We start from the raw sequence: 12,621 nt of genomic DNA, 5'->3' as shown, positions 1-12,621 counted from the left end.
AGAGCAGAAGAGCATCATGTCATTCTCTTTTTTAGTCATTTTTCAGTTGTGCCCAACTCTTTGTGACCCCTTTTGGGGTTTTCTTGGCAAAGATACTGGAGTGGTTTGCCATTCCCTTCTCCAGCTCATTTTACAGGTGAGGAAACTGAGGTAAACAGGGTTAAGTAACTTTCCCAAGGTCACTCAGGTAGTAGGTATTTGAGTCAAATTTGAACTCAGGTCTTGACTCCAGGCATGGAGCTCTAGGCACTGTGCCACCTAGCTGCCCCCTTCACTAGATATATCTTTGTTAAAATAGAATTCTTGCTCTTCTTCCCATGAAACATTGTGGTTCCTGCCTTTTTGCATAGTCACTCCCTCTTCAGTTTCATCCTCAGAGAATCCCAATCTTCTTTTAAGGTTCAAGCCAAGTCCTACCTTCCCCTACATCTCCCTAGAAACTGCTTTGTATACATATTTATTTATTTATGTTCATGCTGTTTTCTTCTAATAAACTATATAGTCCTTGAGGGGTTGGGATGGTTCCATTTTTGTCTTCAAATCCTCAGTACCCGGCACAGTGCTTGGCACACAGAAGCCCTTAAATAAATTCTTATTACATAAATAAAAGGACTACTTCAACAGCCTATCAACTGGTCTCTCTCCAGTCCAGGGGTCCTTACCTTGTTTGGGCTTATGGACCCCTTTGGCAGGCATACATTATTACGATCAAGCTTATAGACCTCTTCTCAGAATATCATTTTTAAATACATTACAAAAGAAACCAATACACGGACATGCAGGTATAAAAAAAAATTTCAAAAAACAAGTTCCTGGTCCCCAGGTTAAGAACCCCTGCTCCAGACTTTTTTGTCTCCAGCTCCTCCATCACACAACTGCTCTATCCACTGTGCCACCCAGCTACCCCAGTTAAATAAATGCTGGTTGATAGGTTGGCCGATGCAAATTGGTATTTTTAAGGCTTAGAGTCTAAAATCCACGCTAAAAATATTCAGCCTTTTAGAGAAGTACTAATCCCATGGAGGTAATTCTTGGAAAAGTTTCACCACAGGGGACTTAGAGAATATCTGTATTCTTACATCAGTTTTGCCAAAAGAATTACTGAACCATATAGAGACCTTTTATTTTTACCTGACAAAAGACTGCAATGATGTCATGTCGGCGCCTTGTTTTTAATGACCTACATCACTCAGAGAAAATTCTTCTGTAGTTAAAAAAGAGTTCATCTTTTAAATCCAATTCAACAAATATCTGAGTGCCTATACTAATGGATGAAAAGCACATCCCGTGCCCCCAAATGACTTGCAGCAGCGCATTAAGTGATGTGACAAGCATATAAATAACTATTACACCACCAGCCTGTATATACTGCGTCAAGGTTTGCAAAGTGTCCCACATATATTATTTCATTTGATCTAAAAAAAACTGCATAAAATCATAACCTATGAAGGTGTTATTACAAACATTTTATAAATTAGGAAACTGTGGTTAAAAAAGCTTAATTATGGAATCCATGATCACAGGTCTGGGAGGTGTCAGGGGTAGGATTTCAGTCTTGCCTTATTTGTTATGTGACCATGAACAAGTGTCTTAACTTCTCTGTAAAATAGAGACAATAATACTAAACTCTGCCATTTTTATAGTGTTATATAAATGGGAGCTATGATAATCATGTTGCTCCATATACCGCTCATTCCTTCCCTGTTCTGTCTACCTGTTGAAATCTACCTTGTCCTCCCTCCATGGCTCTTGCCAACTACTGTCACCTTCATGAAGCCTTTCCTGCTCCCCCAAACCTCTTCTTTTCCCCTCTGTCACAGTACCCTAGCACTCTGAGACTCCACCCTATTTTATACTCAAGTTACTTGTGTTCATTTTCCTAGTTGTGAGCTCCTAGAAGGCTGACATAATGGTTTACTCCTCACTGAATGTCCTATACTGTCCAGCATAATTCCCTGTATTTCTTTTAATTGATAGTGTAGGCTATTACATACATTGTGCTGAGAAACAGCAGTAATATGGGTGACAGAATTTTTTAGCTGGAAGGGACCTCAGAAATGATGTAGTCCATCCAATCCGCTCATTTTATAAGTCTGAAGAAAGTAGGGTTCAGAGAGAAGTTCAGTGACTTTATCAATATCACACAGATAGTGACCAAACCAAAGCTAGAACCCAGATCTTTGGAATATTTTCCATTGACTTCAGCTATAATACTTGAATCTAATGAGCTAAGAAGAAAACCAACTCATTTACAACAAGAAAGAGAAGATGCCTATGACAAGAGATACTTCTAATACATTGTTAAAATAGAGCAGAGGTGCCACAGAGGAGGGAAGAGCTCAGTTCCCTACTCTCTACCCTTTCTCTGCTTGGGTGGAACAATTCTCTCTCACACACTAGGTTTTCCTTGTTTGTTTCTTTTATTTACCTCCTCTGCCAAAGCTTCCCAATGTCATGATTTCAGCACTTTACATCTTACAAATAAAGTAGTTTCTTCCCAATTCTCACCACTGGAACTGGCTAAGGGACTGAATCCCTTGCCTAAATTACACTGCCTTCTTAATTTCTAAAGTACTGGAAATGATTATAAGGTTAAAATGAGGCATAAGAACTAAAATTTAGGTATCCTCCCATCCATTATACATACCACGCATGCCTCAAAAGGAGTTTGAGATGAGTCAAATATCAACTATTAAAGAAATCCTTGGAGATAAAATCAAATGACAATTTCCCAGACCCATTTCCAGGGCATTTTTTAAAACATGAAAATTATTTAAGATAAATTTGAGAACTTGAAGTAAAATAAATTATGAGGAACTAAAATTAAAAAGCAAATAAATAAGCATAAATATCATTGATCACATGTAATGACATTGAGGTATTGTATTTCAAATTCCAATCTTTTAAACTGTAACTTGTAAACTTATCACTATGCAACATGGAAACTGGACAAAAATGAAAATGAGGTTTGTACAGCCATTTTACTCTTTAAGAATTAAAGCTACTTACTTTTACTCAAGAAATCACCTGCATGGCTAACGCTGAAAAAACCGACATTGGCTCTACTCCCAGTTACGAAGTTCCTTTGTTTGCTGAGTTCATCTAAATCCTTATTTCCACACTTGGATACTTTAGACAGCCTTCTTTATGGAAAAGAAAGAGGGGAGGAAAAACCCCAAGAAGTCCAAGACCAAAGCTCCTAAAATACAGCCCTGCTTGAATATCCCCAACCAGAAAATGCCATTTTGTTTCCTTCAGTCACTTATGCCAAGTTGCCACAGGAATATGCGGAAAGTGGGGCTCCCCATGATAAATATTTCTCCTCCCCTTAGAAATTAGTCACTGAATAACCTCAGACCTACATCCAACGGCAGGCTACTTCACATGTGACTCAATCCCTCAACAATTGCTTTCATAGACTCGTGCGCACAAACACACACTGAGACAGACAGACACACACACACACACACTAACCAGGACCATCTTAGGTCACTTAGGCAACAGAAAATGAAAGACAAGGGGTTCACTAGATTAAAAAACAAAGCAATCCAAACCACAAGAAAGCTCAAAATATTAATTTCCCAAGAAGAGGAAATTTCAAACAGTTTCTGTTTCAGGTAAGCATATCGTTAACACAGAGCCCAGGAAAGCACCCAACTCCCATTCTTTCACCAAACTTTTGAAGTTCTTCTATTGGCAGCAGGATGAAATATGAAACTCTCTCCTCTACTTACAGCACCTGAGCTAAACAGGATGGAGATAGAGGAGGTTGTCTACTAATTAACTAGCACTTAAAAAAAAAGTTGAACTTTGGGTAGCAGTCATAAATCAATCCTGCCCAATACTACACAGGCAATTAAAATCATCCTGTAAAAGAAATGTGAGTTATGTGAGAGAGGGGAAAAAAAAGGAGGGGAGGGGGGCAAAATATGTTTAGAAAGAGCAACAGCAGGCCATCTTGCCCCACCCTAAAGGAGTTGGAAAGAAAAAAAAATCTATTGCAACAGTCCTGGAAGCCAGTAGACAATTTTTGACAACACCACTATTATCTTCTAGGTGAGCAGGGCACAAAGAGGTGTGTGTTAAAAACAGGCAATTACTTGTGTGATAACTTTGGCTGAAGGATGGGTATTACCCTAAAACTAAAGGTGTAGAGAAGAAAGGAAGCAATTGCTTAGCTCAGAGACAGTCCTACTTTAATCACCTCTCAGTTCTGTCTCCATCTCCCTCTTTCTCTCTGCCTTCAGGGACTGAACAGAGTAGAAAGCTGTTTCCAACGGGAATTGAATGAAAGAGGCACCATGACTCACTTGGCTCAGGATTCCTTTGGCACCTTGCCACACCCAGCTGCCATGTTTTGGGCAGCTGGTCCACATTTGAAACATTTTTTATACTTTTGGAGGTTATTCTTGCTGACCAAAAGAATTCCATGACGTCTCTCAAATTTAAAAATAAAAAAAAATTTAAAAGCCAACAACCAGAAAACTTCCAGCATTTCAGAGAGGAAAAAAAAGGGGGGGCTATTTACCCTCATCAAAATTCCCCATGGTTATTAAAGGTGGGGGGGAAAAGGAGCACACTCCTGAGACCTCTTATTAGAAACAATATTTTGACAAAGTGGTTGTAACCGATGCTGAATAAGAGGGTACAAGAAGGCAAATGGAATGCAAAAGCCTTTTGGATCTAACCAGTAAGGGGCTAGTCATTTCTTATGCACAAACTCTGCCACTGAGGCACACAATAGATATTTGACAATTTAAACTTTGGCCAAAAATGTGCTCCCCAAAAATGAGATGTGGGTGTTTGTTTGTATGCCTGCTGAACCAGACACATAACCTTATTTAGAATGGCTGATGGCACTTGATCACAAATACCTGCCTTGTTCTCTGATGGACCACTCTCTATCTTGGCAAAGTGAAAATTTGGAGAAACTGTTAAGATTCTACCACTGGAGCTTTCTTTCTTTCTTTTTTTTTTTTTAAGGGTATGCATGGTTCACTGGAGCTTTCAAACAAGCTGAGGTGTGCCTTTTGGTGTTGGCTTTTGAGTCCCGGGTGACCACTCACTCTATCAGCCCCACACACCAAAGGATGTATGGAAATCACATATCCTGTCAAAATGGAAACATTTAATGATGTGATCTAATCCAGTCCAATCTAATCCGATAAGTAGTTATTAAAGAGCTATGTGCAAGTCACTCTGTTTTCAATGACAACATGAAACCCCCCAATAGTTCTTGCCCTCAAGGAATTTAACTTCTATTTCTACTACCCAAAGTGTAATTAAGTATAAACAGGAAGGCCTTGGTATCCAAGGACAATTGGTCCTGGAAAAAAGGAGTCTTTAAGTGAATCCACTGAAAAGGCAGACCACCATTTTATAGAGAATAGTGGAAATAAAAGGTATACTTGGAATTTAACTTGAAAATGGAACTAAAATTATATAAATAAGATAACTTGATATTTTGGTATTTAATAAAATTTAAACTTCATTTGGGTGGCGCAGTAGACATAACACAGGATGGAGTTAGACAGACCTAACTTCAACTCCAGACTCATTATGTGACCTGGGCACTCTGTGCCTCAGTTTCCTCAACTGTAAAATAGGACAACTGATAGCACTTACTTCATCGAGTTGTCAAATCAAATGAGATAGTATGTAAAGAGCTTTCCAAATGTTAAGGTGCTATATAAATGCTAGATATTACTAATATTAATTACATGCAATTCTTAGAATGGACAAAGAATACATCAAGTGTTAATTTTGAAGGGAAGATAATTTTTCTAACAAAATGATCTGTATTTCAAGTTGGACTCTCAGCGTAGTCAATAAGAGGATCATTTGGCAAAAATATTTGAAGGCTTCATCAATTTCCCCAAGGCTCTCTCAGTCCTTTGATATTCAAATCATTTTCTTTTTGAGGAGTCTACTGATAATAAGTGAGACACTGACACAGACGTTGTCAGCATGGGCTACAATAGTTGGGAACAGGCACTAGGGTTAAGGGGGGAAGAATCTCAAAGTGGGAACGAATTTTGTAATTCATTGGTTAATTAGTTAATAAATTCATAATAGTTAATAAATTCCACATTATAGAATGCCATGTTGTAAAATCAATTCCATTATAAATTAATAAATTTCACATTATGATTATTTATATCATGGTATATTAGAAAGAGAACAGTCCTTGGTAGAAGGAAGACCTGGGTTCAAGTTGTTTCTTGAACTGTGCTGACTAAATGACATTGGGTAAGTCACTTAAATATTCAGTGCCTTTTCAGACTGTTGTAGACAACATTCTAAGGTGGAATCTAAAGTCTGGATCAATTCAAATAATGAGAGGACAGAGATAAAGAATATTAAGATGACAAGGTCCTCTCATATAAGTTAGAAATGCTACCAACTAATAAGGATCAGGAAATTCTAAACAGCACATGAGTTTAGCTTTAAGGCAGAGAAGGCATTTTAAGAAGAGGAGATAAGAAGTGAGGACATTAGAAGTATGCGGGACACAGTCTGGACAAAATCTTGGAGGCAGGAGATGAAATGCTGAATTCAAGGTACAACAAACTGATTAATAATCTTGCTCCATGAGTCATACAGACTATCTTAAAGGTCAGCTTCTGATGGCCCTATTACAAATGTGATACCCAAACACATTCGGGAACCATTTCTGATATACTTTTCCCCTTACTCTATTTCATTTTCAGGGACAAATTGTCTTTTGCCCCTCAAGTACACCGAGGGCACTCTATTAATGATGCCTACTCTCATCACTGTGAATGCTGGCCCAATCCCATGGTAGAGCAGGATGAGGAAACTCCTTTCTGATACTACAGGGCTCACTTAAGGGAGGTGAGTTCACTCTTTCAGGGCATTAGCTAATGCACTACACAAGGTAATCTCACACATCTCTAGTAGCCCTGGAAGTGCTCATTCACCTCACCTGGGTGAACGGCTACACTCCCCAGAGAAAAGCGAATTTGTGCTAGCTCACCACCAAATCTGACCCAGTAGGCACACACTGAGCCAGTCAACAGTACACCAGGCTCCAGTTTAATTACTTCACTAGAACCTCTTAAGTCTGGTCTATTTTGCTGTACTATAGCCATCTTTTAATTACTCACAATTCTCATTAGTGTAGAAAGTACCCTACTGAGTTCTTCTTCTTTTTTTTTTAAGCAAACTGACTACATAAACAAAGCTTGGGCTATTTGTTGTTTCTAAATTAGTGTTAATGAAGGAGTAAGGTTACTATTGCACATTCAACATTAACGCACACTGATGACCCTGACAACCAAATTAACTTCAATAGCTCTAGAGATTTATTCAAATGCTTCTTCTTTCCCATTAATTCCTTTCTTAAAGAGAGGGGAAAAAGTCATCCATGCTAGGGAAAAGTCTAAAATCCATTAAAAAAAAGCAGGAAGCTATTTAGAGGGGTCCTCATGTTCTGATGAAAAATGGTCAATTTCATCATATTTTCACTTGGGAAAGTTTTCAGATATTATTTTTTTTTTGAAGTTCTTTTGTGATTGAAAGCTGGGAACTTTTTCACATTTTATTTAATCATAATAAATAAAATGTCTCCTGGACATAGAACAGGCCGATTTAAAAAAAAAACCATACACACAAATCCCAAAAATAGGGCTCTGTCAACACTCTTCTCACTGCCATATCAAAGGTAAATTTTATTTCTCCAGTTATTTTGCTACTGAGACCTTTGTTGTCCCCACCAGCTCCATCCTTTACTGACAAAGACTGGGCACCATTCATGATTAAAGGGTTCGCTGTGAATACCAGGGAAGGCACTGGATAGAAATAAATCACATAACTAGCACACCACAATCAAGAACTTTGGCAAGATGTTGGACAGGGAAGTAAAAAATGTACTTCCCCACTAAGCAATGTTGATTTGCCTCCATGGACAATGTTATCATGGCTAAGCCATGGATAACTCCTCGGAGATGAAATTTTCAGGAGAATAAACAACAAATGTCTAGAGGGAAATTTTCACCACTGACTTAATTCTATTTACATATACCCATTTCCTGGATGGGCACTCTTCTCCTAGAAGTAATTTACTTCTCTTTGTTCATATATGTATTCATCTAAACATTTATCTAAACTACTTTCCTTCTATCATTGTTCAAATTGAAATTTCATCTTCTTGTCATTTTTAGCTTTTTAGAGATTTGGGTCTTTTGTCCTTTTTTTTCCCTCAATCCACTTGTCCCATGAATTCCCATCACCCTTGTCTGTAAGCATATAATCTAGCATTTTCTTAAACTGAAGACATATTGTCTAGCTCTCGAATTGCTTTACCAGTCCCATCTCCCCACAATTGTAAATGCCTTTATGGGGAGAGATTAAGATGTACTGTTTTTCTTTTGTATCACCTAATGGGAATAGTATGACATGATGGAAAGAATGCTCAATTTGGGGCCTGATTCAAATCTCAACTCTGCCATAATGCCTGTGTGACCTCAGGCAAGTTACATATATGCCGCCCCCCGCCTCAGTTTCCTGATCTGGAAAATGAGAGAGTTGAATTCTATTACCTCTAAGATCCCTTTCACTTCCACATCCATGATCTATGATTTACTGATCAAACACTATATGCCTAGGAATAAATTCTTATTGATTAATTTAGAACTGTAATTTGGAACATGAATAATATTTTTATGAATGATTACTGCATCTTCTTCCATGTACTATACTTCTCATGCACATGGGCCATCTTTAGTGGCAAGGTGGCAATTATTTGGATCATTCACATGAAAAGTACATGCAAGAGCTAAAGCATTCAGAAATGTATAATTTCCACTAATTTTTTTTTATATTTGCATAGCCAAATATAGACACCTAGATTATGCACATCATGAATTATCCATACCTAGTCTGGTCACTATTCTTCATCATTAAATGTAAAGCATAACCTTAATTTAGCTGAGAAGAGGGAGCTATTGGAGATGGAACAAGGCATTCTGCTAGCAATGGGCCAGTGGTTTATGGACCGTCCCAGTAGCAACCACAGATACCTTCATCCAAGATATCTGCAAAAAGGATGGAAGAAATGCATCACCCATAGTTGAATTTTCCGTGCTATTTTCTCCCATTATTTTGGATAATCAAGAGTTGATCATGTAAAATAAAACTGGGTTTTGGTTTTTTTTTTGCCCTTCTTTGGACCCCCAATGCTTAGCACAATGCCTGGCACATAGTAGGCTGACCAACCCATCTGAATAGTGAATTAAAGGTGTCTTATCTAGAACTTATTGCTGTTTAAGCAACTTTACATAATAAATGCTGACCAACCCACCTGAATAGTGAATTAAAGGTGTCTTATCTAGAACTTATTGCTGTTTAAGCAACTTTTAAAAGATGGCTTTTGAGATGCTATTATATGAAAAAGAATACAGAAGCTGGAAGTGTGGCTAGGCTGTGATCCTGAACAGTGGGCAATAATGAGAGCACAGAAAAACTGCACTATACATGCACCAAGTCAATTCAACGACTCCTCATTATGTTCCTACTGTATGCTTAGCATTGTGCTAGGCACTGGGGATTAAGGACACAAGGACAAAACCTGAATAGTCTCTGCCTTCAGAGAGCTTATGTTTTATGTAAATATCACAGGGAAAACCAAATAGACAAAGCTAAGTGTTCACAAACAGAGAAAGTGAGAAATATCAGATACATTGCAACAAGCATGACCATCAGCAGTTATGAAGAGTTGGGCACGGAGGTACAGAGGGACATTTCATCACAAACTCTTCTAACTCACCTTTCACTTAGGATAGCGGGCTTGATTCCAATCTTCACTCTTATTTCTTTCCTGTCCAATCTGTGCCTTTGTAATAACAATGATAACAACTAACAAGGCAGCAAATGATAAACAGCATAGAAATATATGTTATAGAATTCATAGGAGAGAAAGAAATCACTTCTAGCTGAAGTGGTCAAGGATTTTATATGGGTCTTGGTGGATTAGAAGAAGGGGTATGCACTGTAAATAAAAAGAAGGGCAGGAACAAACTCAGAGTAATGGGAAATCATTGCTAGGTCCTTTGGGGGATGGGAAGCCAGCCAGTTTGGATAGAGACTCTGGCTTAAAGTCCCCGTTTTTATACCCACTTTCTGTATGTAACCCTTCTGCCATGGGGACCTGGCCCTATAAAGCCTTCTGGGTTATAATCCTATAACACAACCCTGAGCTAAATCATAGTATGTAACAGTTAAGTGGTATCATGGAGTGTCAGACTTGGAGTTGTGCAGATCCAAGATCAGTGCTGATCAGGCAAGCCAAGCTGAACAGGAAGACATAAGACACAGCTCTCAAAACTGAGACTCCAGCGACAAAGCTTAACAGCTTAAGATTCCCTCCATGCAAAACTTTTGAGAGAAACATTTTAGATCTGTTTATCTCTATGGGCAAATGTCTTCATTGTCTGGCTCTCTCTTCTTTTCCAATGTCTTCATAATGAGCTGAGTAGTGGATTTTGAACAAATGACAATTTGCTATAAATGGCTTAACAATGAAGTGGACATCTGCATATAAATGTACTATTTTAGCATTTCTGATAAGAATTCTCTTCTTGACTAATCAAAACATATAAGTTGGGAAGCTGAATGCTGCTACTATGATGTCTAGTTTACTTATTTACTTACTAGCTGTGTGATTCCGGGCAAATCACTTAATCTCACTCAACCTCAGTTTCCTCATCTGTAAAGAAGAGGAGGAGGTTAATAATGACATCTAGTTAAGGATAGCTGTAAGGATCAAACGAGATTTATTTATATATATGCATAAATACATGTATTGCTTTTCAAACTTTAAAGGTCTATATAAATGTTAGCTGTTATTATTATCGCTGTTGTTATCATTGTTATTACAAATATATATATATATAATGTAGTGGGTACCGTAATAGACCCAATAGAAGGATTTCCTAATTGAGCAATGAAATATATAGTAATAACCAAGTTTAATGCCTAAGGTTATTTTAGCACAATCTCATTTTAAAAAGAATTTTGCAGGTGACATTTAGAGACAAGTTATTAGTGCAGGGAACTACCAGGACAACAAGTTGTACATAGTATTATCCTATATTTCATAAGGACAATGACTAGCATATAGTAGATATTTAATAAATACTCATTGTCTTGCCTTGATGGTAAAAAAAGAAATCTGAAAGATGACAGGTCAGACATTTCACAGAAGTGAATTTCTCTAAGAAACACACATGAAAAACTACAAGTAAACAAATTCCAACCCTCTTTCAACTCCAGAATGATTATATCCTTCTCAACCCGTAGCAACAAACTCCCTTCACAACCAAGAAATCCCCCAGGCAACCCAGACAGTTAGGTGTGTAAAGTTTGAGTAGAAAAAGAATTCCCACCTGGAAGTTGGAGAGCAGATGTCACCTGTGATATAATTATAGATGTTTCTGAGCGAGGATGTGGCACTTTCCCAGCTCTCATTAGCAATGAGAGATGCTCAAAACTTTCCAAGCTTATAAACTAGATGAGCATGTCCTAACAAAACCAACTGGTCTTCTTTGGATTTGTATGGAGACTTGGCAAAGAAACCCCAAATATCATCTAATTTTGCTCCTAATGGCTGTCCTGACTTGGCTCCCACTTGTATCAAATGTTCAATGGATAATTAGTTATTACATGCAAGGTTCTAGATTAGTCCCTGGAAGGTTATACAAAGTTCTATAAAAGAAACCTCTGCCTTCAAGGCACTTACAGTCAAACTAGGGAGATGTGACATTCACATAGACATATTTTTAAATTATAAAAATTACTAAACAAGGCAGCAAATGATAAACAGCATAGAAATATATGTTATAGAATTCGTAGGAGAGAAAGAAATCACTTCTAGCTGAAGTGGTGAAGGATTTTATATGGGTCTTGGTGGATTAGAAGAAGGGGTATGCACTGTAAATAAAAAGAAGGGCAGGAACAAACTCAGAGTAATGGGAAATCATTGCTAGGTCCTTTGGGGGTTGGGAAGCCAGCCAGTTTGGCTAGAGTGTAGCCTTTCCACTGAGAAGCAGTAAATGACATATTCCAAACCAGTGACACTATATATACACTACCACAAGGTCAGAAGTCAAAATGCTTTTGTATTTCAATGAATGACTTTAGTAAGACACCGAGTCAGAAGGGGACTAGATTTATCCTTCTGATGGCAAATAGATGAAAACAGACAAAACTTAACACACATCTATAAATTACCTACTATGTGTCAGACAGGGTATTAAGCAATAAAGATGCACAGACAAAAATGAAATGTCATCTGCCCTTAAATAGCTTACATCCTATTTCTACAGCCTACATTCTACTGGGATGAGTGAGAACCCTGAACAATTCTTTGCAGTTTCTCCATTGGAGATACATGTCACCATATTTATAGGCTTCCAACCAAAGCACCTCAGAATCTATGAAATCCCAGAAAGACCTTACACTCAAGTATACAAGGTAAATATAGAAATAGAGTCTTCTTTTGGTGCTCTAAAAAGGGAGGGGAATATATGCCAAGTCACTGACGGCTACTATCTTTTCCAATGTAAACTCAGGTGCAAAGCTATCTGAAAGGGGTCATCTGTA

General features: G+C 37.9%; 1 protein-coding gene across 8 annotated transcripts in view; it reads right to left on the bottom strand.

The window, feature by feature from the left end:
• KIAA1217 (KIAA1217 ortholog) overlaps positions 1–12,621 on the bottom strand; it is a 393,972-nt gene that overhangs the window by 98,002 nt on the left and 283,349 nt on the right. The window contains exon 1 of one of the 8 annotated variants that reach the window (XM_020978272.2): positions 3,010–3,213. The exons of the other annotated variants lie outside the window; for them this stretch is intronic. The gene's annotated coding sequence lies outside the window, so the exon portion shown is untranslated. Of the gene's footprint in view, positions 1–3,009; positions 3,214–12,621 lie in introns of those variants that run through there. 8 annotated transcript variants of the gene reach the window in all.

This window comes from Phascolarctos cinereus, unplaced genomic scaffold (assembly GCF_003287225.1).
Source record: "Phascolarctos cinereus isolate Bilbo 61053 unplaced genomic scaffold, phaCin_HiC Scaffold_1;HRSCAF=81, whole genome shotgun sequence".
NCBI lineage: Eukaryota > Metazoa > Chordata > Mammalia > Diprotodontia > Phascolarctidae > Phascolarctos > Phascolarctos cinereus.
The sequence above is the reverse complement of the archived record's forward strand: the minus strand, read 5'-3'. Positions and strand labels throughout refer to the sequence as shown.